This window comes from Synchiropus splendidus, chromosome 1 (genome assembly GCF_027744825.2).
Source record: "Synchiropus splendidus isolate RoL2022-P1 chromosome 1, RoL_Sspl_1.0, whole genome shotgun sequence".
Taxonomy (NCBI): domain Eukaryota; kingdom Metazoa; phylum Chordata; class Actinopteri; order Syngnathiformes; family Callionymidae; genus Synchiropus; species Synchiropus splendidus.
In genome coordinates this window covers 33,363,303-33,388,819 of record NC_071334.1, presented here as the reverse complement: position 1 = coordinate 33,388,819, position 25,517 = coordinate 33,363,303, and the positions used below count along the sequence as shown (strand labels likewise).

Below are 25,517 nucleotides of genomic sequence, written 5' to 3'. Positions count from 1 at the left end.
AAACTATTCACATGTAGAGTATGAGTTCATGGAGCGCCAGTTGGACGGTGGAGCCACGAGGAGTGTGATCACTGGCAGAAAGAGACAGGTTCCACCGAGACTTGAACTCGGATCACTGGATTCAGAGTCCAGAGTGCTGACCATTACACCATGGAACCACTGGTGGCTGCTGTCCTTCAGTGAACATCCAGTATATAAATAACTTTACTTTAACAACCACATGTCGAAACTTATATTTTCTTTTTTCCTCAAGCAGGAAAGTAACACAGTTTTAAACCCATTACCAGGGAAAATAAACATTCTTCTCACTGCTGGGCTGTTGTTCTTCTGTGACCTGCACCTCAGACTCCTTTATTGACATTAATGCGACAGAGATGACCATCACACACTGATGCTTCTGAAATGTCACTCTGGCTTATACAGTGCTCTCTACGTTCATCCACTATACACAAACACCCATTCACACACAGCTTGACACATCATCAACACTTCAAAGGAAACACATGAAAGTGAACCTATAGCATTTGAATAGAATATAAAAACGTTCAAGGCAGAGGATGGTTTCGATCCACCTCCAGGGAAGATCCTTCAGAACACTGTACATAGTTCACTTCAAGTCTGACCATGATTCTGAGTGCATTGAATGAGTACAGATAAATGAGTGAATTATGTTATTGTTGCAAATAAAAAGTTTGACAATGTGGTTTTGTGAAAATGGCTTCACAGAAAAAAAACAAACAGCAAAGTTTGTGAGAGTGCTCAGTTATCCAGGTCATCACGCAGCACAGGTTTGAATCAGGTCATCCGGACTAGTAAGAGTCAGAGAGTAAGACTCTTTCAAACAATCTGTCATCTTTTGCCAAAATGCGGACATTACTGTCTTCAAAAGAGTTTCTTGTCTTCTCGGTGTAGGTGTTTCAAATGGACAAAAGACAGATAAACGGCTCTCATCACGATGTTGTTGTGGCCGAGTGGTTAAGGCGATGGACTTGAAATCCATTGGGTTGTACCCGCGTAGGTTCAAGTCCTACCAACAACGTTAGTGTGTGTTCAGGATGCTTTGGTCAGTTTGAGTCTGAGGAACTGTCACATGACAATAGTGTTGTGCCTTGGGCTGGAATATGCCGCATGAAGTGATGTTGTGTCCACCAGGAATCGCTCTGTGGAACCGTCACGTAACATAGTGTGTGTGACTTCATTGCTCTTCAGCTGACTGGAGTTCAACCAGACTGTATGTCGTGACAGTCCAACAATTCAAGGCAGGGTCTGATCTTTTCATGCAGTTTCCTCAAAGTATTGGTTAAAAACCTTTGAATGCACAAATGAAACATTCCAGTCCCCTGGGGAACGTACGGGCCGACAGCACTGTGAAATCACCAGCCCATCACCTGCCCTACTAACCCTGAGGTTCATCACAGAACCAAAGTGGATCTTCTTCCCAGGGTGGTCTCTAACCAGCAGCCTTTCCCACAACAGCCAAACACACTGACCAGTTACGTCACAGAGACATGAGAATGAGGATCTGTACAAAAAGAGAGACACTTTGAGAGCAGGAAAACATGAAAACCATGGAAATTGAGTGATCAATTGAAGTTACACAACAAACTCTGCTGCTTCATAGATACACATCTTGGGAATAACAACTATGCACTTGTGATACAAAGTTATTGACCACACAGGTTACATTGAACACAATAAGAAGCCCAACAAGAGCAGGGCATCAAAAAAATTAGTAAAAACTCATGTTGTTCCTCTCCACGGAAATCTTTAGTAAAAGGCGAAAGATTTATACGATCTGAAGAGAAACATGAGTGAACTACTGACACTGAACCAGAGAAGGAGCTGTATTCTTCCACATCAACCTTTAACTCATGGTGGCGCCCTCTGCATCGTGCGTGTCTCACGACATGATGAAGATAAAGTAGGGAAATAATCCATGGAAAAGTACGACACAAGATAAAAAGCTGCAACGTAAACTCGGCATTTAAGTGTCTTCACTTTCACCACTCACATGAACGTGAATGACGCATTGACAAGCTCTGATGCAGCTGGATTCAGAGTCCAGACCACTACACCATGGAACCAGTCATGTTGACTTTGGAGTGGTTCTTGGACCGTCCTTTGTAAAACTGGTGTCATCAATCCTGCCGTCTTGACAAAATGTCAAAAAAACCAATGTTTCACCAGTGAGGCACTGCTGGGATTTGAACACAGGATCTCCTGTTTACTAGACAGGCGCTTTAACCAACTAAGCCACAGCGCCGCTAAGCGCAGTAGAAGAAAAAAAAAAAATAAAGACCCTTTAGTCTTAGAGATCAAGTACAAAGATGAATGAAAATTTGTACAACATCGCTCCTGTGTGGAATGTGAACAATTGTGTCTGGGTAGAACAATATTTGCTGCAAGTAATAGGGACACCTTCAGGCAACATGTCGGTGTCACTTCAAAGTGTCAGAGATGAAGTTCCACCGAGATTTGAACTAGGATCACTGGATTCAAAGTCCAGAGTGCTGACCATTACACCATGGAACCATGAAGGTTTTGAAACTTTTGAGTGGTTCTTGGACATTCCTTCATAAAGCTCTTGCCAGTTGAAATGCAGCAAGAGGAAACCTCATGGTCCAATGCTTTCCCATGAACATGTTATTGGCAACACTTGGATTTGAACCCTGTAACATTAAAACTGGATATGAAAAATGTTCATAGCAGAGGATGGTTTCGATCCATCGACCTCTGGGTTATGGGCCCAGCATGCTTCCGCTGCGCAATTCTGCTTCCATCAAACAACACTGAGCTAGTATCCATGTGGAGGAACGCAGCTCTTGTCATGTAAACTGTTCCTGCCATTCACTGGCATCAACAGCACAAACTGGACCTGAATGAAAGTGGTTGGAAAGACTTCATTCCCTCAGATTTAGCCTCATGCACCAGGCTACACAGATGTGATGAAGAGCTGGGTGAAGACAACTGCGAGCAAAGCCATCTTTTGTCAAAGAAGCAGAGCTTGAACTGAGCAGCACATGCTTTGTATTGTCGAGAGCATTTAAAATGGGAATCTGATCCAGTTTTCCATCCCAGAGCAAGGTTCAAACCGAGGGCCTGCTGTTTGTTTTATTTTATTTTGAAAAGTATCAATAAAAATGATACATCATTCTTCTTTCAAAAGTACAAACAAATCATTTTGTAACACACTTAGATGGCACTCAAGAAATCCTCAGGGTGTTATGTTGAATTTTCTTTATTTCTGCAAACCCAGAAAACGACACTTGACATGACACGATGCAGCACGATGCAACTTCGCTTGTGTCTTTCAACTTCTGAGAATATTTCTATTACACAATCAAAATGAACAAATCGTGCACAATTAGCTTGATAACTCAGGTGTCACACACATAACACACTCACGTTGACAGCCAAACGACAATACCCTTGCAGTCCACACGGTGGTGCACACGTCCAGCCGTTCATACATCTCGCACCTGCAAACATGCATTCCACACACACTTAGACTTAGAGACTTAGACTTAGACTTGACTTTATTGATCCCTTTGGGATGACTCCCTCCAGGAAATTTACGTTTCCAGTAACAATAGAGGCAAGGAAGGGCATGCAGTTAGGAAGAGCATCACACAGAGAATAAGAAAGAAAATACAAATGAAATAAAAATAATAATACTAATAACCTGGAAGTAAAAATACAATTGAAAATAAAATAAGATTAAAAAAAAAATATATATATAATAAAAAATAAAATAAAATAAAATAAAACAAATTAAAAAGTTAAAAATTAAACTAGGTTAAAAAGGGTTATTGCACCGTAGGGATGGTTATTGCACATTGAGATGGGTATTGCACATTGTAAGAGCAGGTGTCCATTTCTATGTGGTAAAGCGTGGTGTACCCTACTACTTCCTCCCCCCAAGTGAGGAGTTGTAGAGTACGATGGCGTGGTGTACAAAGGAGTTCTTAAGTCTGTTGGTCCGACACTTGGGGAGCAGCAGCCTTTCACTGAACAAGCTCCTCTGGTTGCTGATGACGGTGTGCAGAGGGTGGCTGGTGTTGTCCATAATATCCAGCAGTTTGTCCAGAGTCCTCAACTCTGCCACGGTCACCAGAGAGTCCAGCTTCATGCCGACCACAGAGCCGGCCCGCCTGATCAGTTTGTCCAGTCTGGAAGTGTCCTTCTTGGATATGCTGCCCCCCCAGCACACCACGGTGTAGAAAAGGACGCTGGCAACCACAGACTGGTAGAACATCTGCAGCAGTTTACTGCAGATGTTGAAGGACCGCAGTCTCCTCAGGAAGTACATCCTGCTCTGTGTCTTCCTATACAGGTGGCTGGTGTGTGTTGTCCAGTCCAGTTTATTGTCCAGCCACAGCCCAAGGTACTTGTAACAGTCCACAGTCTCCACCTCAGCTCCCTCTAACAGGACTGGTCGCGGTCTTGGTTTGGACCTCCCGAAGTCAATAACCAGCTCCTTCGTTTTAGAGGTATTGAGCTGTAGGTGGTTGGTGCGGCACCATGCAGCAAAGTCCCTGACCAGTCTCCGATACTCCTCCTCCCTGTCATCCCGTATGCACCCGACAATGGCTGTGTCGTCTGCGTACTTCTGAATGTGACACAGCTCTGAGTTGTAGCAGAAGTCTGATGTGTACAGGGTGAAGAGAACAGGGGCCAGCACTGTGCCCTGGGGGGCTCCTGTGCTGCTGACCACAGTGTCAGACGTGATGTCCTTCAGCCCGACGTACTGTGGTCTGCCAGTGAGGTAGTCGGAGATCCAGTCCACCAGGTGGGGGTCCACTCCCATCCTGCCCAGTTTGTCCCGAAGCAGAGAAGGCTGGATGGTGTTAAAGGCACTAGAGAAGTCTAGGAAGAGAATCCTCACTGTGCCGCTTCCCTTGTCCAGATGGGAGTGGGCTCGATGGAGTAGGTAGAGGATGGCATCCTCCACGGCAACATCTGGCTGGTATGCAAACTGCAGGCGATCCTGGGCGTGCTGTACCTGAGGTCTGAGGAGGCTGAGGAAGAGCCGTTCCAGCGTCTTCATCAGGTGTGAAGTGAGTGCCACTGGTCGGAAGTCATTCAGCTCGCTGGGCCGGTTCTTCTTCGGAACTGGAACAATGCGGGATGTCTTCCAGAGTGTTGGCACTCTCCCAGTCTGAAGGCTGAGGTTGAAGATCCGTTGTACTGGTTCCCCCAGTTCTGCAGCGCAGGTCTTCAGTAGTCTTGGACACACTTTGTCTGGGCCTGCAGCTTTCCTGGGTCGGAGCTTCCTCAGCTCTCCTCTGACCTGGTCTGTGGTGAGGTGTGGTGGCGATGGTGTTGATGTGGGGGAGGAGGAGGGTGTTGTTGTGCAGAGAGGGTTTTCACGGCGCCTCATCAAACCCGGAACTCCTCAATTGAACTTTCCAACAATCGCAACAGTCCTTGCCCCTCACATGAATTTTTGTGGATGAAGGTTGAGGTTAAGAATTTAGGAAGAAATTGGAGCCTGAGATTGGAATGGCTTGCAATAGATTCCCACACAAGAAAAGGACAAGAGTTTCTAACACTGGATATACTGGATGTTCACTGGAGAACAGCAGCCACCAGTGGTTCCATGGTGTAATAGTGAGCCCTCTGGACTCTGAATACAGTGATCCGTGATCCTTTCTCAAAAGACTGCATGAAACAGACACTACAGAAAAGAAAGCTACATGAGCGGTGCACGAAAAAACCCTGCATGACATTGAGGCAAGTGACCTGGGACTAAAGATCCATTCAGCCCTCAACTTTCCAGACCGCGCAGCCATCTCCCTGCTCCATGCTCAAATACCAATGTTGAAATTACATATGAAGGTGAATGGTGTAATGGTCAGCACTCTGGATTCTGAAACTAGTGATCTGAGTTCAAGTCTAGGTGGAACCTGTCTTTCTTTGATCCCTCTCCTCGTGCCTCCACTGTCCAACTGGTGCTCTATGAGCTCATACCCCAGACGTGAACATTTTCTTCAGACGTTGGTCACAGGAGATTTGTTCCTTTTCTGTTGACTCTTCTTTGAGATTGAAACAAATACTTCAGCATCACTCCTGATCAGGTTCTGGTCTGGATAGACCGTAGCCTCCTGCCAGAGGGAAGAGGAACAAACAGTCCATGTCCAGGGTGAAAAGGGTCGGCTTTGATGCGACCTGCACGTCTCTGGGTCCTGGAGACATACAGGTCCAGAAGAGGTGGCAGGTTGCAACCGATCACCTTCCCAGCAGAACGTACGATGCGCTGCAGTCGGCTCTTGTCCCTGGAGGTGGCGCTGTTGTACCAGACGGTGACAGTGGAGGTGAAGATGGACTGGATGATGGCCGTGTAGATCTCCACCAGCAACCTCATTGGCAGTCGTAGTTTTCGTAGCTGCCTAAAGAAGAACATTCTTTCCTGGTCCTTGCTGATGAGGGACCTGATGGTCAGTTCCCATTTGAGGTCCAAGGAGTCCACAATAAGAATGGGCAAACCAGCCAACATGAGAGGGGACAGAGAAACTGTTACTCTCCTGAAGTCTATGATCATCTCCACTGTCTTCTGGGCGTTCAGCTCCAGGTTGTTGTGGCCGCTTTCAGTGGTTTTGCTTGTTCCTGGATAGAATTGGCAACGGTTGTATCGTGGCGAGCAAAGCTGCCTTCCAAGCAATTGACCTGGGTTTGATTCCCAGCCATTGCACTTCGTTTCTACGTATCTCCAACAACATCACAGTTCATTACTAAAACCCTGGGCCATGTTATCAGTCCATGTCTGAGAAAGGTTGATGGGAAGACTCCAGATTGTACAGCAAACACAGAGGTGCCTTGTACTGGATGAGAATCAAACCCATGTCAACTGCTTGGAAGGCAGCTCTGCTAACGTCTACAGCACCAATGCTCATGGAATCTTCAAGTTCCATGAAGGTGAGCTTCATATGGCTGTCTGGGTGATCATCATGGACCCTGGGTGGGATCCAACCACCAACTGTTCGGTTAAGAGCCGAACGGTCAGCGTGATAATACATCACTGTGTTGCTCTTTGCTACATTTTAAAATCGATGGACAGACACTTTGAGAGCACAAAAGCAGTGTCAAAATATTCAATAAAAGCTATATATATGTCCCTAAGTCATCATGTAGTTTCTCTTACAGATTATTATACTTTGTCTTTGAACTGCTGGCCTCATATTGCCATAATGTGCCTGTATTTTTATTTGTTTATTCATCATCACCTGTTTGTGTGTACTGTTCTGTTGAAAACAAATCAAAAAATAAATAAAACTACTAGTTGTCCCATTGGTAATAGGTTTAACACTGTGTTACGTCCCTGCTTAAAGTTATTTTATCAACATTAATGTCACTCAAAATAATCACTGAAATATAATTAAGGTCTATACAACAAAGTTTCTAATACTGGATTTACTTGATGTTCAGTGAAGGACATATGAGGTTCCATGGTGTAATGGTCAGCACTCTGGACTCTGAATCCAGTGATCTGAGTTCAAGTCTCGGTGGAACCTGCGTTTTAGACTTGGCAGAGCAGATGCCAGGTCATTTCAAGGCTCTGTCCCACTCTCACTGTACAACCTCATCAACCACCATTCAGTCCAAGCTTGTTCCATCAACAAAGCCAAATGTTGTTCCAGCTGTTCACTGTCTCTCTATCTCTGCTCAATGACAATTCCGTGCCTTGTTTTCCAGTGGCACCAAGAGGCTTCTGACTCCATGAAAGTGGTGCGATGACAGTTAGCAGAGATCCTGGAGGAGTTGTTTGCAGTCCAGACGTCTGTTAGAGATGATATTTCTGCCACTGGTTGGCAGGTTTTCAACATTGAAGGACGTCTAGAACCTTCATGGATTTCTCTTCTGAAAAGACAACATGAAACAGACAATAAGGATTAAACTCTGGGAAAACCAGGAAGTTAGGACTGGGAGGGAAAATAGTGATTGTTAACGCACTTATCATGAGTAAGATAGTTTATTCAATGAATGTGATGACAGAAAACATCATGAAGGAAATCACTTATTTAAGGAATTTTTGAGGAAAACTGAGGTGGGTCCCATTTTAAATGCTCTTCACTATGCAAAGTGTCTTCACCCAGCTCTTCATCACATCTGTGTAGCCTGGTGCATGAGGCTCAATCTGAGGGAATGAAGTCTTTCCAACCACTTTCATTCAGGTCCAGTTTGTGCTGTTGATGCCAGTGAATGGCAGGAACAGTTTACATGACAAGAGCTGCGTTCCTCCACATGGATACTAGCTCAGTGTTGTCTGATGGTAGCAGAGTGGCGCAGCGGAAGCGTGCTGGGCCCATAACCCAGAGGTCGATGGATTGAAACCATCCTCTGCTATGGACATTTTTATGTTCTATTCGCATGCTATGGGTTCACTTTCATGTATTTCCTTTGAAGTGTTCATGAGAAAGCATTGGACCATGAGGTTTCCTCTCGCTGCATTTCTACTGGCAAGAGCTTTATGAAGGAATGTCCAAGAACCATTCCAAAGTATGAAAACTCTCATGGTTCCATGGTGTAATGGTCAGCATTCGGAACTTTGAATCCAGTGATCTGAGTTCAAATCGAGGTGGAACCTCAACAAAACTTCCTTTGAAGGGACCCAGACATGTTGCCTGAAAGTGTCTATTACTTATGACAAATATTGGTCGACCCAGATGCAACTGTTCACAAACCACAAGAGCCATGTTCAAGAATATTTCATGAGCTTTTCATTACTCTCTCTACTAGATCTCTAAGACCAGAGTTTTTTTTTAATTTATTTATTTTTTTTATTTAACAACTCACCTGTGTGGCGCTGTGGATTAGTTGGTCAAAGCCCCTGTCTAGTCAACCGGAGATCCTGGGTTCAAATCCCAACATTGAGTGTCAAATCAATGTTTAAAACATTGATTTGACACTTTGTCAAGACGGCAGGGTTTATGACACCAGTTTTACAAAGGACGGTCCAAGAACAACTCCAAAGTCAACATGACTGGTTCCATGGTGTAGTGGTCTGGACTCTGAATCCAGCTGCATAAGAGCTTGTCAATGCGTCATTCATGTTCATGTGAGTGGTGAAAGTGAAGACACTTAAATGCCGAGTTTCCCTGAGGTGTGTCAAGCTGTGTGTGAATGGGTGTTTGTGTATAGTGGATGAACATAGCACTGTATAAGCCAGAGTGACATTTCAGAAGCATCAGTGTGTGATGGTCATCTCTGTCGCACTAATGTCAATAAAGGAATCTGTGTTGCAAGTCACAGAAGAACAAGAGCCCAGCAGTGAGAAGAATGGACATATTTATTTTCCCACTTTGGTGATGAACAGCGACACAGACCGCCGTCATGTCCAGAAGTGGAGGCTCTGAGATCACGCTGGACACAGAGCTGCTGCTCAGTTCCACACCACCAACTGAGCTAGTATCCATGTGGAGCTCAGCTCAAGTCTGACCATGATTCTGGGTGTATTGAATGAGTATAAATGTATGAGTGAATTATTTTATTGTTGCAAATAAAAAGTTTGACAATGTGGTTTTGTGAAAATGGCTTCACAGAAAAAATGAAAGGCACTATGCAAAGTTTGTGAGAGTGCTCAGTTATCCAGGTCATCACGCAGCAGAGGTCTGAATCAGGTCAACTGGACTAGCAAGAGTCAGAGAAAAGGTTTGGCCTCCTATCCAGAAGGCTTCGTCAGTTCTAATGTGCTGGGTTGGAGTTCAGGCTTATATTAGGCCAGTTGAATGGGCAAAGGTGTTGATGGACAGGGGTGGGACCAATCCAGTGTGATGGGTGACAAGAGTCAGCATTATGACAATGGAGATGTGCTTATTGGTCCCTGCCCATTGGGGATGGGTGTTGATGGTCCATTAATGCAAATGCTGAATGTAACCCAGGTGGGAATTGAGGCAATTCAGATGTTGACACCACACTGTACAGGTGTGAAGGACCTGTCCATGCCGAAAGGATGAAAGATGGTGTCTCAGTCCTCCACCTCTGTTTAGAGAGGGTTTTCCCACTTTGACAAAAATGGCCTCTTTTACTCCTGCCTCAAACAATCTGTTGTCTTTTGCCAAAATGCGGACATTGCTGTCTTCAAAACAGTTTCTTGTCTTCTCGGTGTCGGTGTTTCGAATGGACAAAAGACAGAAAAACGGCTCTCATCACGATGTTGTTGTGGCCGAGTGGTTAAGGCAATGGACTTGAAATCCATTGGGTTGTACCTGCGTAGGTTGGTGTGTGTTTTGGATGCTTTGGTCATTTTGAGTCTGAGGAACTGTCACATGGCCATAGTGTTGTGTCTTGGGCTGGAATATGCCGCATGAAGTGATGTTGTGTCCACCAGGAATCGCTCTGTGGAACCGTCACGTAACATAGTGTGCTCTTCAGCTGACTGGAGTTCAACCAGACTGTATGTCGTGACAGTCCAACAATTCAAGGCAGGGTCTGATCTTTTCATGCAGTTTCCTCAAAGTATTGGGTAAAACCCTTTGAATGCAGAAATCAAACATTCCAGTCCCCTGGGGAACGTACGGGCCGACAGCACTGTGAAATCACCAGCCCATCACCTGCCCTACTAACCCTGAGGTTCGTCACGGAACCAAAGTGGATCTTCTTCCCAGGGTGGTCTCTAACCAGCAGCCTTTCAACAGCCAAACACACTGACCAGTTATGGCACAGAGACATGAGAATGAGGATCTGTACAAAAAGAGAGACACTTTGAGAGCAGGAAAACATGAAAACCATGGAAATTGAGTGATGAATTGAAGTTACACAACAAACTCTGCTGCTTCATAGATACACATCTTGGGAATAACAACTTTGCACTTGTGATGCAAAGTTGTTGACCACACAGGTTACATTAAACACAGTAAGAAGCCCTACAACAGCAGGGCATCAAAAAATTAGTGAAAACCCATGTTGTTCCTCTCCACGGAAATCTTTAGTAAAAGGCGAAAGATTTATACGATCTGAAGAGAAACATGAGTGAACTACTGACACTGAACCAGAGAAGGAGCTGTATTCTTCCACATCAACCTTTAACTCATGGTGGCGCCCTCTGCATAGCGCGTGTCTCACGACATGATGAATGAAGATAAAGTAGGGAAGTAATCCGTGGAAAAGTACTACACAAGATAAAAAGCTGCAACGTAAACTCGATGAGCAGCTTGTCCACAACACTTAAGATATTTGGGCTTCAAACATCAAGGAGATCTGGACGCTGACTACGACACATAGGTCACAAGGCGAGAAAATCTCCATTCACGTTGTTGGTAGGATTTGAACCTACCTACCTAATTACATTTTACAATTCCTCCTCTTCATCGTCCTTTGGCTTGCCGACTCCTGTTTCAGATGCTCAGCTTGTCCAAACTGCTTCACTTTTGCAACGATCTTTGTCTCCGAAGACTTTGGACTCCTTTCAACTGTGAATCTATAAACAGCCAGGCTTCCATTAAAAGTGCTGCGAGCTGAGGCTCAGAAAATGGGGAGAACTTCTTTCTGCTTTTGCCAGATTTCATGTTGTGATATATGAACGGTAGGATGCAGCCTGGGTTGCTCTTCACAAACCCGTCATGGAGGACATCCGTCCATGGGGGTGAACTTTGTGAGCTTTGCCTCAGAGGAACTTTCTGGTGCACTGAGATAGTTTGCCTCCTCAGACGCTGGTGGTCCACTGTCTTGGATGGCACGACATGTACCCTGCCATTATTTACATTTCCCATAAAACCAGCAATAGAACAATTACCAAAACGATAGTTTCACTACATTGATCATTTCTCAATTAGGTGTGTCAGGCTTATACAGTGCTCACAACACAAACACCCAGTCACACACAGCTTGACACACCTCAGGGAAACGAGGCATTTAAGTGTCTTCACTTTCACCACTCACATGAACATGAATGACGCATTGACAAGCTCTTCTATGTAAAACAAGATCAGTCATTTCTGCCTCTTCTTATATTATTTCCTGTCTCAATTCTAGTTTTGCCTTCTTTGACGTCCTGCATGACTAGAGCCGCCCTCCTGGTCTCAGAGCTCCGCCCTTCTCTTCCAGTTTATCGATCAGCACTTGTGCGATCATGAATCCTGGGACGTACTCACAAGTTAAAGAGTTTATTTTTCTGATCCCAGACCTCCATACTGTAAAGTGAGGTTATTCAATAAACACTCCAGAGGTCTTTGAGGTTCCTTTTGTTTCCCGTACTCCTATTTCCAATCACTCTTGTGGTCTGTAACAACATCTCTTTCTGGCAGTCCCTGCCCCCTAAGTACCTGATTGACATGTCGTAAATACTGATGACAGTTACCTTTTCATGATATGAGACCTCGTTCACTTTCTTTGTCACATTATTTAGAAAGATGGGTTGTTTCAAGATCTTCAACAATGTATCGCAGTCATAGCTCACCTTGTTTAGGGGGTATCTTCGTTCTTCAAGTACTTCCTCGTGGAATTCATTTGTTTTTATTAAATGTGCTTCTTTAAAAGACACATATTTTCCCATTATTTCACAACCACAATATTTCCTTAACTTTCTTTTCAAAACCTTCTTCCATATCTGATCATCCTCCTGTTCCAAGTATTTTGTCACTGTTCTGACCCTTATCACACTTTTCTGATTCTCCAAAGATCCTCCATCATCATCCTCATGCTCTAAAACCTCTTTCCTGATCCTGGCTCCCTTCCCATCCCAAATCATGTTCCTGATCATATCACTGATTCCTTCATGATGTTTTCTGTCATCACATTTCATCACATTCTTTTTTTTCATTTGGTGACTAATTCCTGGTATTGATTTCTTTCTGCTATTTCATTTTCCTTCCCTAAATTTACTCCTAAAATTTCTGAATATTCTTTCATCACCAGTAAATCTAAGACCTGAAGTTGGTGTGTTCTCATCGCTGAAATCCTGAACATCACCTCTGGTTTCCCAAAGTTAATCATGGCACCTGATAACTTTCCAATAGTGCTGAAAGACTTCACTGACACACTATCAGCTAACAGACAGGTTCCACTGAGACTTGAACTCGACTCACTGGATTCAGAGTCCAGAGTGCTGACCATTACACCATGGAACCTCATATGTCCTTCAGTGAACATCCAGTATATCCAGGATGAGAAACTGTGTTGTGGAGACCTTTGCTATTACATTTCTGTGATGGTTTAAAAGTTATGATAATCTAAAATAACTTTACTTTGACAACCACATGCTCAAACCTTTGTTTTCCTTTTCACCAAGCAGCTATGTAACAGTGTTAAACCTATTAGCAATGGGACAGAGGAGGAGGAGGAGGAGGTTTTTTATTTTTTATTTTTTAATAAAACAACATTCATAAACAGATGATGACAAATACACAAAAGTAATAAATACAGGCACATTAATGCAATTCAAAGTGAGTCCGTTCAAAGACAAAGTTCCATAATCTCAGAGAGAAATGGCATGAATCATAGACAAGAGAATATGTCATTATAGTCAGAGAGTTCTTTTAGCTTAGAAAAAAATAAAAAACATTTTACAGGGTATTAAAATGCAAATTGAAGTTTCAGCATTAATTGAAGAATTTGACAGATTCAGGATAAATGCACAATTAATGTATTGTGTTTTGACAGAAGGAGCAATAAGTATCAACTCGAGTAAATTTAGAGAGGAGCAACTTTCTTGGGCAGATGTTATAATATTTTAAAGCAAAGTTCTCCAATTTTGTTTGTCATGCAAAATTGAAAACGACAACTCACGTAATGCGCCAATTTATGTTATTGAACTGAGAGTGTTAAATCTCTGGGAGAAATTTTGCCATTCAGTGCGTTTTCTTATGTTTATTTGTGTATTTCGCGCTTTCAGTTTTTTTCTAAATGCTGAAAGGGATTTTTCTAGAATGGTCTCTTCATATGTTAGATTTCAGGATGACCATGGTGGTGAGGAAGGTGAAGAGGGCAAAGGCAGAGAAGAAGAGAAAGTAGTAGTTATCGTGTAGTTATCTTCCGGTCCACATCAGGTGCAGTCTAAGTGGAGCAGCGCATGCACTTACCACTAAACGTCAGTTGGCAGAACTCGCGCATGTGTTTTGCTAACTCATAGTGGCAGCACCGGCATTTGCGGAACACGTCGGGCTGGTGGACCACATCAGGCAGCAACAAGTCTTCCTCACTATAGTGGTGCTTTGCATGTTCATTTGGAGTGTTCCATGGCCTTGTATGGGCATAATATTGGTGGGGTAAAGCGCTTGCTGCCATACACCAACTCTAGGAGACATTGTGATTGAGAAACTTAAGGAGACACAGGACATACACAGTGTAATAAAATACACTTCTTCCGTTGTTGGCAGGATTCGAACCTACGCGGGGAAACCCCAACGGATTTCGAGTCCATCGCCTTAACCACTCGGCCACAACAACATGCTTAACCAAAATTATAGGACTCCTTTCCACTGCTTGTCTGAACATCCATTGCAAACCATTCCAATCTTGTTCCAATTTCTTCCTTCATCCTCCACCTCAAACTTAGGTTTATTACTTTGTAATACTCACGAGACGCAATTCCTTCCCCTTCATTTTCCCTGCAAAGGTAAAAGTTCGTAGAACAGATGCTGGAATAAAAGAAGAATAAGCAACGTCAAGAGGCCTCTTAGATTAAAAGTCTAATTTATATAGCTACGATAATTCCTTCAAATCTATAAACTTTCAGATTAAATAGAACGTTTTGGTCTTGGAGATCAAGTGTGCAGTGCAATGAAGTTGTGGAATGTGGCTTCTGTTGGGAATTGTGGTGTGTGAACAGACGAGTGGCTCGAACAATATATGGCATCAGTTACAGGAAGAGCTTTCGTCAACATGTCAGTGTGACTCCAAAGCAAGTTTCAGGACATGAAAACTGAGGCTCCAAAAAGATTTGAACTCAGATCACTGGATTCAGACTCCAGAGTGCTGACCATTAGTGTTGTGGAACTTTGGAGTGGCTCTTGGACATTCCATCATAAAACTAGTATAACCAGTAGAAATGCAGTGAGAGGAAACCTCATGGTCCAATTCTTCCTCATCTGACAGCCGAGGACAAGAAGCTGTTCCTGTGTCGGAGGTTCTGTTCTGGACCGACCGTAGCCTCCTACTAGAGGAAACACGGATAAACAGTCCATGACCAGAGTGAGACGGGCCGGCTCTGATCCGACCAGCATGTCTCTGGGTCCTGGAGACATACTGGTCCTGAAGAGGCGGCAGAATGCTACCGATCACCTTCTCAGAATGCACGCTGCAGTCTGCCCTGTTCCTTGGGCGTGGCCCTGCTGTACCAGGCAAACATAGAGGTTCCACTGAGACTTACTCATGGTGCAGAAGTGACGCTGAAGTATTTGAAGCACAAAGTAGAGTCAACGGAAGCCTCATGAAGGCACTCCACCACCAGTCACAGCACCATTTCAGGACAGGAACCTATAAACTATTCACATGTAGAGTATGAGTTCATGGAGCGCCAGTTGGACGGTGGAGCCACGAGGAGTGTGATCACTGGCAGAAAGAGACAGGTTCCACCGAGACTTGAACTCGGATCACTGGATTCAGAGTGCTGACCATTACACCATGGAACCACTGATGGCTGCTGTCCTTCAGTGAACATCCAGTATATAAATTACTTTACTTTAACAACCACATGTCGAAACTTATATTTTCTTTTTCCCTCAAGCAGGAAAGTAACACAGTTTTAAACCCATTACCAGGGAAAATAAACATTCTTCTCACTGCTGGGCTGTTGTTCTTCTGTGACCTGCACCTCAGACTCCTTTATTGGTATTAATGCGACAGAGATGACCATCACACACTGATGCTTCTGAAATGTCACTCTGGCTTATACAGTGCTCTCTATGTTCATCCACTATACACAAACACCCATTCACACACAGCTTGACACAACTCAGGGAAACTAGGCATTTCAGTGTCTTCACTTTCACCACTCACATGAACATGAATGACGCATTGACAAGCTCTTACGCAGCTGGATTCAGAGTCCAGAACACTACACCATGGAACCAGTCATGTTGACTTTGGAGTGGTTCTTGGACCATCCTTTTTAAAACTGGTGTCATAAATCCTGCCGTCTTGACCAAGTATCTGAAAAACAATGTTTCACCAGTGAGACACTGCTGGGATTTGAACCCAGGATCTCCTGTTTACTAGACAGGCGCTTTGACCAACTAAGCCACAGCGCCACACAGGAGAGGAAAATAAAAACATAAAAACCCTGTAGTCTTAGAGATCAAGTACGGAGAGTAATGAAAACCTGATGAAAAATTCTTAAACATAGCTCCTGTGGGGTGTGAACAGTCGAGTTTGGGTAGAACAATATTTGCTGTAAGTAATAGTTACACCTTCAGGCAACATGTCTGAGTCACTTCAAAGGTAATTTAAGACATAAGGTTCCACCAAGATTTAAACTCGGATCACTGAATCACTGGATTCAAAGTCCAGAGCGCTAGAGTGGTTCTAATTGCCAGTAGAAATGCAGCAAGAGGAAACCTCATGGTCCAATGCTTTCTCATGAACATGTTGTTGGCAACACTTGGATTTGAACCCTGTAACATTAAAACAGGATATGAAAAATGTTCATAGCAGAGGATGGTTTCGATCCATCGACCTCTGGGTTATGGGCCCAGCACGCTTCCGCTGCGCCACTCTGCTTCCATCAGACAACACTGAGCTAGTATCCATGTGGAGGAACGCAGCTCTTGTCATGTAAACTGTTCCTGCCATTCACTGGCATCAACAGCACAAACTGGACCTGAATGAAAGTGATTGGAAAGACTTCATTCCCTCAGATTTAGCCTCATGCACCAGGCTACACAGATGTGATGAAGAGCTGGGTGAAGACACTTTGCATTGTCAAGAGCATTTAAAATGGGACCCACCACAGTTTTCCCCAAAAATTCCTTGTCAGATCAGTGATTTCCTTCATGATGTTTACTGTCATCACATTCATTGTATAAACTATCTCACTCATGATAAGTGTGTTAACAATCACTATTTTCCCATCATCTCTGCACTAAAACGTGTTCAGCTTCATTTGTTGACATTTTGCATGGTGCCTTTTTAAAAAAAAAAAAAACATTGTCAAACTTTTTATTTGCTCCAAAAAAAAAAAAAAAAAAATGTTATTTCTCTCAGAGATTAAAGTACAGTGGTACCTGGGTTTTCGAACGTCCCAGACTTTGAATATATCGGAGTTTGAACAAAAATTTAGAGATGTTTTTGCTTCGGATTTCGAATGAAAATCCAGAACTTGAACGCCCCCGAAAAAAGCCAGAAAAAACATAACTTGCGCGAACCGATCAGCTGACCCACGTTGCGCTTTGTAATAGTGTTTAACGCAGCCTCTGTATGCAGACGTGTCCCGTTAGCTCCATTTACTGACTGTTTTTTCTTCATATTGACGTGTAAAACCTTTGCTGTCTCCACACTGGACCGTGGTAGAGTGTCACAGGGGAGGTGCTCGCTCTCCACACCTCTCAGGCTGGAGCGCTCACTCCAGGGTTTGATGTCCTGTCAGCTGGAGCTGGGACAGGGATGAGGCGAGTCTGGGACAGAGCGTTACTTGGTTTATGACTTTGTCACAGCCAAACTGCACAGAAGCACATATTCAGAGCTGGACACGCACCGGGCACCTCTTCACTTCTGGAGAGACGCCACTCACTCGGCAACCCCTCCCACATGCAGCGGCCACACACATAGACGAACAACGGCCCTGCAGCACTCTACATTCACTCCTACAAAAGCCTATTTTAAGGCTTTGAAGGCATTATTTCTTTTTCCGTTCATTGTGATGGGAAAAATCGATTCAGATTTCGAACAAATCGCTTCTCAAACGGCCGTCTGGAACGGATTGTGGTCTTTGAACTGACTGACTTCGAATTGCAATAATTTGCGTGTATTTTTTACATTTGTTTATTTGTCATCACCTGTTTATGTATAATCTGTGATACATAAAAAATATTTTAAAAAACTACTCAGTGGCGAGCTGTCCCATAGGTAACAGGTTTAACACTGTTACGTCCCTGCTAGGTGAAAAGGAAAACAAAAGTTTGAACAAAATGTTGTCAAAGTAAAGTTATTTTAGCTGAACATAACTTGTCAACAATCACAGAAATGTAATTGCAAATGCCTCTACAACAGTTTCTATTACTCACTTAACTGGATGTTCACTGAAAGACTTCAACCCCAGGTTCCATGGTGTAATGGTCAGCACTCTGGACTCTGAATCCAGTGATCCTAGTTCAAGTCTCAGTGGAACCTGTCTCTTAGATGATAGTGTGTGAGTCAAGTTTTGGAAAGGCAAAACTTGACTTAATACCAGAGGTGATGTACAGTATACAGGCGGACCCAGCGACTGACGACTGGCGCTACTGCAACTGAAGAGTAGCCGGCGGTGTGAATGTACCTTTAGGATGAATTCCAAATGCTTCCTGAATGCTCAATTCCAATCCTTAACCAGATTCCTCAAAACCAAGGGTGAAGGAAGGTTTGGTTCCTCAGAAATGAGAGATTCCTTATTGCAGATACTGCAGCTGTGTTTATGCCTTCTGTTTTTTATGTGTCCATGAACAAAGAAAACACTTACATTTGAAGCTCGCTTTCTTTGTCGCCTTCAGTGCCACGCTTTTATTCCTGGATACTACGCAAAGGATTCTGGGTATTCCTCAATACAGAGGAAGGTCGTGGAGTTTCTCAATGCTGAGAGAGGTCCATTCCTCAATGTTGCTCCTCAATTGAACTTTCCAACAATCGTAACAGTCCTTGACCCTCACATGAGTTTTTGTGGATTAAGTTTGAGGTGGAGGATTAAGGAAAAAATTCGAATGCAAAAGGATGGAAGGTTGTGTTGAATGTGTTGTTGTGGCCGAGAGGTTAAGGCGATGGACTCGAAATCCATTGGGGTTTCCCCACGTAGGTTTGAGTCCTACCAACAATGGAATGTGTGTGTTTTATTACACTGAGTACATTATATCCCTTTTGCTGTTTATGAATCACAATCTCTCCTAAAGTTGGTGTGTGCAGGAAGAGCTTTATCCCGCCCATACTATGCCCATACAAGATGATGGAACACCCCAAAAGAATATCCAAAGAACCATTGACATGAGACAGGGCTCAATGGATGCTCAAAACGACACTAAAAGTTGTTCAAGTCCTGTGCAAGAGTGAGGTTTGTGACCACCTTGAGCCCTCTCCACACTGCAGCCGAGTCACTGCCTGAGAACTGCTGCCTAAGTTTGTCTGATATTTCAGCTTGTGTGCCCACTCTTGTGAGCTGCCTCTTTCTCACAGCATCACTCATCCAGATCTTCATGCGCTACACAACACGCTTTGCAAGCTTCAATCTCTGCTTGTACAGTATGTGGGGACAAGATGGACCATCAAGTGGTCAGAGTCCCAGTTCTGCTCGAGGGAGGGCCTTATAAGCATTGTGCAGAGACTGTGCAGTACCCGGTGAAGGTGGAACCCCTCTGGATGAAGCACATTGTCCGGTATGAGTTTGCTCAACTACATCTGTGTGGAACACAAAACACAAGAGGAGGACGTTGGAGTGGAACATCCCATGAAGCGGTGTGCGTGATCCTCTTTGGCGAAGGCAAACAAATGAACGTTTCCCTCTCCTCCTCAGCCTCTTTTGTCCAGTCGAAAAGTGGACTAACTCCAAGCCTCACACAACAAATACAGACAATAAGTCAGACGGCGTGATAGACCTGATGTTCATCGACTCATTTTGGGTGTAAGAACATGCTCCGTCAAAACATAAAACAAGCAAAGTAACACACACAATAATGCCAAGCCAGCCTTCGTCGGCGCCATCTTGAATTTTCCCATGCCTGCTGTGTTGTTGTGGATGAGTGGTTAAGATGATGAGGTGATCACTCAAGATTTTGAATGAACAGAGTAAACTGGCAGCGAGTATATAAAACGCACAACGAGGAATGCTCTGAAGACGACAGCCGAAGCCTTGAAACCGGCCGTACCATGTGACCAGTTTGGGAAGTGGATCGAGCAGCTCAATTCTAGATTTAAGCAGCAACTTGATGCAATGAAGTTTTCCTGTTTTGTCATTACTGTGATCCCTGTGCTGTCATGCAAACACTGTGAAAGAGTGAAACGTTTTCCCCTGTTTGGGAACACTTTGACCTCATCTCTCCCAATAAGGTAATTCCAAAATACTACAGGTGTAATCGAGTGTGCGATGTGTTGTGATGGATTGTTGCTATAGCTGATGTTTTCATTGTAAGGTGAAGTGCCTGTTGTGTTCAACAACAACACTTCCATGCTGAGGCATTTTCAAGCCCTGCATGAGAAGAAGGAGACCAGCTCTGAAGAACCAAGCACCAGCAAGCTAAATGAAGCATAGACGGCATGGAATTATAAAATAACCATCAGAAGAAATGCTCACTGATTGTTTTAGTGGAGTCAGTGACATGTGGTTATTACTCCCGCCCATCAGGGAGCGTTGTGCAATATTTGTCTTTCATTCTAGCATTAACAGAAACTGCCAAACATATGTAAATTCAATTTTAAGTGATTCACAGCGTGTCTATTCTGTTGGTTCATTTGGAGTTGCGAGTGTCCTCGTCACGTACTGTTGCACTGCCGGTCTCATCGCCTGCTTCAATAGAAGCCAAGAGAGAAAAGAAATGACTAAATCAGATGACATACTACCACATTATGCAGTCTGCTCTTGTCCCTGGAGGTGGCGCTGTTGTACCAGACGGTGATAGAGGAGGTGATGATTGACTGGATGATGGCCGTGTAGAACTCCACCAGCAACCTCATCGGCAGTCGTAGTTTTCGTAGCTGTCTAAAGAAGAACATTCTCTGCTGGTCCTTGCTGATGAGGGACCTGATGGTCAGCTCCCATTTGAGGTCCTCAGTGATGGCGGTTCCTAGGAAGCAGAAGGAGTCCACAATAAGAATGGGCAAACCAGCCAACATGAGAGGGGACAGAGAAACTGTTACTCTCCTGAAGTCTATGATCATCTCCACTGTCTTCTGGGTGTTCAGCTCCAGGTTGTTGTGGCCGCTTTCAGTGTTTTTGGTTGTTCCTGGATAGAATTGGTAATGGTTGTATCGTGGGAATCAAACCCATGTCAACTGCTTGGAAGGCAGCTCTGCTAACGTCTACAGCACCAATGCACATGGAATCTTCAAGTTCGATGAAGGTGAGCTTCATATGGCTGTCTGGGTGATCGTCATGGACCCTGGGTGGGATCCAACCACCAACTGTTCGGTTAAGAGCCGAACGGTCAGCGTGATAATACATCACTGTGTTGCTCTTTGCTACATTTTAAAATCGATGGACAGACACTTTGAGAGCACAAAAGCAGTGTCAAAATATTCAGTAAAAGCTATATATATGTCCCTAAGTCATCATGTAGTTTCTCTTACAGGTTATTATACTCTGTCTTTGAACTGCTGACCTCATATTGCCATAATGTGCCTGTATTTTTATTTGTTTATTCATCATCACCTGTTCTGTTGAAAACAAATCAAAAAAATAAATAAAACCACTAGGTGGCGAGCTGTTCCATTGGTAATAGGTTAAACACTGTGTTTCGTCCCTGCTTAAAGTTATTTTATTAACATTAATGTGACTCAAAATAATCACAGAAATATAATTCAGGTCTATCCAACAAAGTTTCTAATACTGGATTTACTTGATGTTCAGTGAAGGACATATGAGGTTCCATGGTGTAATGGTCAGCACTCTGGACTCTGAATCCAGTGATCCGAGTTCAAGTCTCGGTGGAACCTGCATTTTAGACTTGGCAGAGCAGATGCCAGGTCATTTCAAGCCTCTCTCCCACTCTCACTGTCCAACCTCATCAACCACCATTCAGTCCAAGCTTGTTCCACCAACAAAGTCAAATGTTGTTCCAGCTGTTCACTGTCTCTCTGTCTCTGGTCAAGGACAATTCCGTGCCTTGTTTTCCAGTGGCACCAAGAGGCTTCTGACTCCATGAAAGTGGTGCGATGACAGTTAGCAGAGATCCTGGAGGAGTTGTTTGCAGTCCAGACGTCTGTTAGAGATGATATTTCTGCCACTGGTTGGCAGGTTTTCAACACTGAAGGACGTCTATAACCTTCATGGATTTCTCTTCTGAAAAGACAACATGAAACAGACAATAAGGATTAAACTCTGGGAAAACCAGGAAGTTAGGACTGAGAGGGAAAATATTGATTGTTCACACACTTTTATGAGTAAGATAGTTTATACAATGAATGTGATGACAGAAAACATCATGAAGGAAATCACTGATTTGATCAGGAATTTTTGGGGAGGTGGGTCCCATTTCAAATGCTCTTGACAATGCAAAGTGTCTTCACCCAGCTCTTCATCACATCTGTGTAGCCTGGTGCATGAGGCTAAATCTGAGGGAATGAAGTCTTTCCAACCACTTTCATTCAGGTCCAGTTTGTGCTGTTGATGCCAGTGAATGGCAGGAACAGTTTACATGACAAGAGCTGCGTTCCTCCACATGGATACTAGCTCAGTGTTGTCTGATGGAAGCAGAGTGGCGCAGCGGAAGCGTGCTGGGCCCATAACCCAGAGGTCGATGGATCGAAACCATCCTCTGCTATGGAGATTTTTATATTCTATTCTCATGCTATAGGTTCACTTTCATGTGTTTCATTTGAAGTGTTCATGAGAAAGCATTGGACCATGAGGTTTCCTCTTGCTGCATTTCTACTGGCAAGGGCTTTATGAAGGAATGTCCAAGAACCACTCCAAAGTTTCAGAATCCTCATGGTTCCATGGTGTAATGGTCAGCACTCTGGACTTTGAATCCAGTGATCCGAGTTCAAATCTCGGTGGAACCTCAACTCAACTTCATTTGAAGGGACCCAAACATGTTGCCTGAAGGTGTCCCTATTACTTACGACAAACATTGTTCTACCCACACGCGACTGTTCACACACCACAAGAGCCATGTTCAAGAATATTTCATGAGGTTTTCAATACTCTCCGTATTTGATCTCTAAAGGTACTTTCACACCTAACGCGACTTCCGCAAGCGACACGACTGATTTGGCCGATTGACGATGATCAGCCGCGACACGACTGGAGTGTGCGACGCTACGCGATTTGAGCTACATATGGCGATTCCGGCTACTCAAGATGACACGACTGGACTACTGCGACAGTAGTCCAGTACAGAGACCAGTCGCGGCGCGTTCACCAATCAGAGACCAGATCCGCGAGTGACGTGTCCCGGAGGAGGAGAAGCTAATGGCTGCAGTTGTTTACATGCAGACTTTCCACCGTCATGAGTGGCACAAATTGTGCATTTTTGATTTCCACCGGAACATAAATAGGAAGAATCTTGTCCGGAGGGAAAGTTCGCCACAATGGTGGCGTTCCTGGTGAGTTGACACCTTTATTTACCAAAGTTTACTAAACGCAATGTCCACCGAGTTTACGAGGCGAATGTACTGCTGCGACTGTAGAAACTACATCTGTATGGCGACGGGATAAATAAGTACTGTTTCTGATTTAATTAAATTCAGATGAGGCGTGCTGAAGGCTCTGTTTATATGAGGGGAGGATGGCGATCGAGGAGCGGAGTGGTCAGTGGCATCTACTGTAGTGCCGTGAAGTGAGCGTTCTTCACCGTCCTCTCTCTTCTGGAGCCCTTCATCTCCAAGAGAGACCTCGGCCAACATGACTGGAGAGGCAGCTGCAGCAGCAGCAAGGTAGCAGGTCGGTTTGTACGTTCATTTAGTGGTGACATTCTGAATACTAGCTAAATATATAAACATAAAAACGTATGTAGCTTTCTGTATTGCTTTTTTCAGTATAGCTAGTACAATAATGTAATCATTGAGAGGAGGAGGATGGATCCACTCATGATGTTGGTGATGATGAGGAGCAGGATGGACTTTCCTCTGCCTCACCTGCTGCTGCTGCATCTCCTCCACCTAACACTGGCCCCTCCTCATCCACTGCTGCTCCTGATGTATGTAGACATAGCATTTTCTAGCATTGTTCTGTTTTTGTTATTAAATGTTCTCCATCATTCAAGCACTGTCGTAGTGACATGACTTGCTTTAGGTTAAGTATTGCTGTCCTATACAGATTTTGTTTATTCGTGCTGATCACTATCACTATTGAACTCAACTTCCATTATGTGCAGGACACCGATGGAAGAGACCTTCAGAGCATGGTGTCACCAGATGCTGAAGCTGAGCTCAAACATCTACTAATGTAGTCCCTCCACAAACCCAGCTCAGAAGATGGGACAGTTTTCAAGGTCCTCGTTCCTTCCAGGTTCCACATAAATTTAAAATGTACATGCTACTTTACCAGATATTTCATCCATGCTATATGTCTCGTACTGTAGCATATTTGACAATAAAGTTACCTTACCTTACCAAGCACAACCAGTGACCAAGCAACAACAGCTGACTGAAATTTGGATCATTTACTTTCTTTGTAGCCACAGTTAGGGTTAGAGTCCGCCTCTCTTGACCCCCGTCCCTCCGGGGACAACAAAAACATGTGTGGTCTGTGGCTGGAGTCCTCTGGTCAGCTCCTGGAAATGGACGGTCACACCAACATGGAAGCAGGTGTCCTGTTACCGAATACCTGCAAAATATAAACCATACATGGATATGTAAACATATATATATTGGTGATAACTTTAAGTATATATCAATCATACAACAGTGCATCTGCCTCACAGGATAAATAGTTTCATCACAATGCATTTAACTGTTGCATTCATTGATGACCACAAAGTGGCGCTAACTGACAAGACTCAAAGAAATATAAATATTGTTTCAAATAGTCTAGTTTTAGTGTACATACTATTGACGATGACAGATTATATATCTCCGAAAATTACTTCAAGCACACAGCAGATACGACCGCGGAGTTGATGAATTGATGACAGTTCAGAAAGACTTGGACACAAGTCCGCGTACATAACGACACATCGAGCTGCTTACCGAGGACAGACCGCGGGCACTTGATGTCCTGTATTCAGCCACTGATCCAGACCAACAGGTCGTCCAACTCGCGGTGGTTCCGCTTGAAGTACCGTTTGAAGTGGCCGTATCCCGGTGACGCTGCTGGAGGAGGTGGTTAAATTCACCAGTGTGAGCGGCTCTGGCGAATGCTACGAAACGAGAGACGTCTCTTTTTCCATGTTTTCATTTGATAAGTAGCCAACCTGAGACCACGCCCCCCGGCGACTGACCTACTTTGGCGACTTGTTCGATCCGGGCAGGTGGCAACCACTCACTACCTGAGCAAGCTACCAGCTACTGACGTCTGGCAGTTCGGTGTGAACGTACCTTTATGCAGCTGGATTCAGAGTGCAGACCACTACACCGTGGAACCAGTCATGTTGACTTTGGAGTGGTTCTTGGACCGGCCTTTGTAAAATTGGTGTCATAAATCCTGCCGTCTTGACAAAGTGTCTAAAATCAATGTTTCACCAGTGAGGCACTGCTGGGATTTGAACCCAGAATCTCCTGTTTACTAGACAGGCGCTTTTACCAAGTAA

General features: G+C 44.1%; 14 non-coding genes across 14 annotated transcripts; 6 read left to right on the top strand and 8 right to left on the bottom strand.

Annotated features, from left to right (window-relative positions):
* Positions 1 to 86: 86 nt before the first annotated feature.
* trnaq-cug (transfer RNA glutamine (anticodon CUG)) lies at positions 87 to 158 on the bottom strand. Its single transcript has one exon. It is a non-coding gene; the product is annotated as a tRNA-Gln (tRNA).
* A 799-nt stretch (positions 159 to 957) lies between these two features.
* Positions 958 to 1,039, top strand: trnas-uga (transfer RNA serine (anticodon UGA)). Its single transcript has one exon. It is a non-coding gene; the product is annotated as a tRNA-Ser (tRNA).
* Positions 1,040 to 1,700: 661 nt separating this feature from the next.
* Positions 1,701 to 1,815, bottom strand: LOC128753083 (U5 spliceosomal RNA). The gene has a single exon (XR_008413831.1). It is a non-coding gene; the product is annotated as a U5 spliceosomal RNA (small nuclear RNA).
* A 374-nt stretch (positions 1,816 to 2,189) lies between these two features.
* Positions 2,190 to 2,263, bottom strand: trnat-agu (transfer RNA threonine (anticodon AGU)). Its single transcript has one exon. It is a non-coding gene; the product is annotated as a tRNA-Thr (tRNA).
* A 197-nt stretch (positions 2,264 to 2,460) lies between these two features.
* Positions 2,461 to 2,532, bottom strand: trnaq-uug (transfer RNA glutamine (anticodon UUG)). The gene has a single exon. It is a non-coding gene; the product is annotated as a tRNA-Gln (tRNA).
* A 4,907-nt stretch (positions 2,533 to 7,439) lies between these two features.
* trnaq-cug (transfer RNA glutamine (anticodon CUG)) lies at positions 7,440 to 7,511 on the top strand. Its single transcript has one exon. It is a non-coding gene; the product is annotated as a tRNA-Gln (tRNA).
* A 3,347-nt stretch (positions 7,512 to 10,858) lies between these two features.
* On the bottom strand, positions 10,859 to 10,971 carry LOC128753084 (U5 spliceosomal RNA). The gene has a single exon (XR_008413832.1). It is a non-coding gene; the product is annotated as a U5 spliceosomal RNA (small nuclear RNA).
* A 2,021-nt stretch (positions 10,972 to 12,992) lies between these two features.
* On the bottom strand, positions 12,993 to 13,064 carry trnaq-cug (transfer RNA glutamine (anticodon CUG)). The gene has a single exon. It is a non-coding gene; the product is annotated as a tRNA-Gln (tRNA).
* Positions 13,065 to 14,300: 1,236 nt separating this feature from the next.
* On the bottom strand, positions 14,301 to 14,382 carry trnas-cga (transfer RNA serine (anticodon CGA)). The gene has a single exon. It is a non-coding gene; the product is annotated as a tRNA-Ser (tRNA).
* A 1,728-nt stretch (positions 14,383 to 16,110) lies between these two features.
* On the bottom strand, positions 16,111 to 16,184 carry trnat-agu (transfer RNA threonine (anticodon AGU)). Its single transcript has one exon. It is a non-coding gene; the product is annotated as a tRNA-Thr (tRNA).
* A 2,005-nt stretch (positions 16,185 to 18,189) lies between these two features.
* On the top strand, positions 18,190 to 18,261 carry trnaq-cug (transfer RNA glutamine (anticodon CUG)). The gene has a single exon. It is a non-coding gene; the product is annotated as a tRNA-Gln (tRNA).
* Positions 18,262 to 18,855: 594 nt separating this feature from the next.
* trnas-cga (transfer RNA serine (anticodon CGA)) lies at positions 18,856 to 18,937 on the top strand. The gene has a single exon. It is a non-coding gene; the product is annotated as a tRNA-Ser (tRNA).
* A 2,753-nt stretch (positions 18,938 to 21,690) lies between these two features.
* On the top strand, positions 21,691 to 21,762 carry trnaq-cug (transfer RNA glutamine (anticodon CUG)). Its single transcript has one exon. It is a non-coding gene; the product is annotated as a tRNA-Gln (tRNA).
* Positions 21,763 to 22,758: 996 nt separating this feature from the next.
* On the top strand, positions 22,759 to 22,830 carry trnaq-uug (transfer RNA glutamine (anticodon UUG)). Its single transcript has one exon. It is a non-coding gene; the product is annotated as a tRNA-Gln (tRNA).
* The last annotated feature ends 2,687 nt before the right edge of the window (positions 22,831 to 25,517 follow it).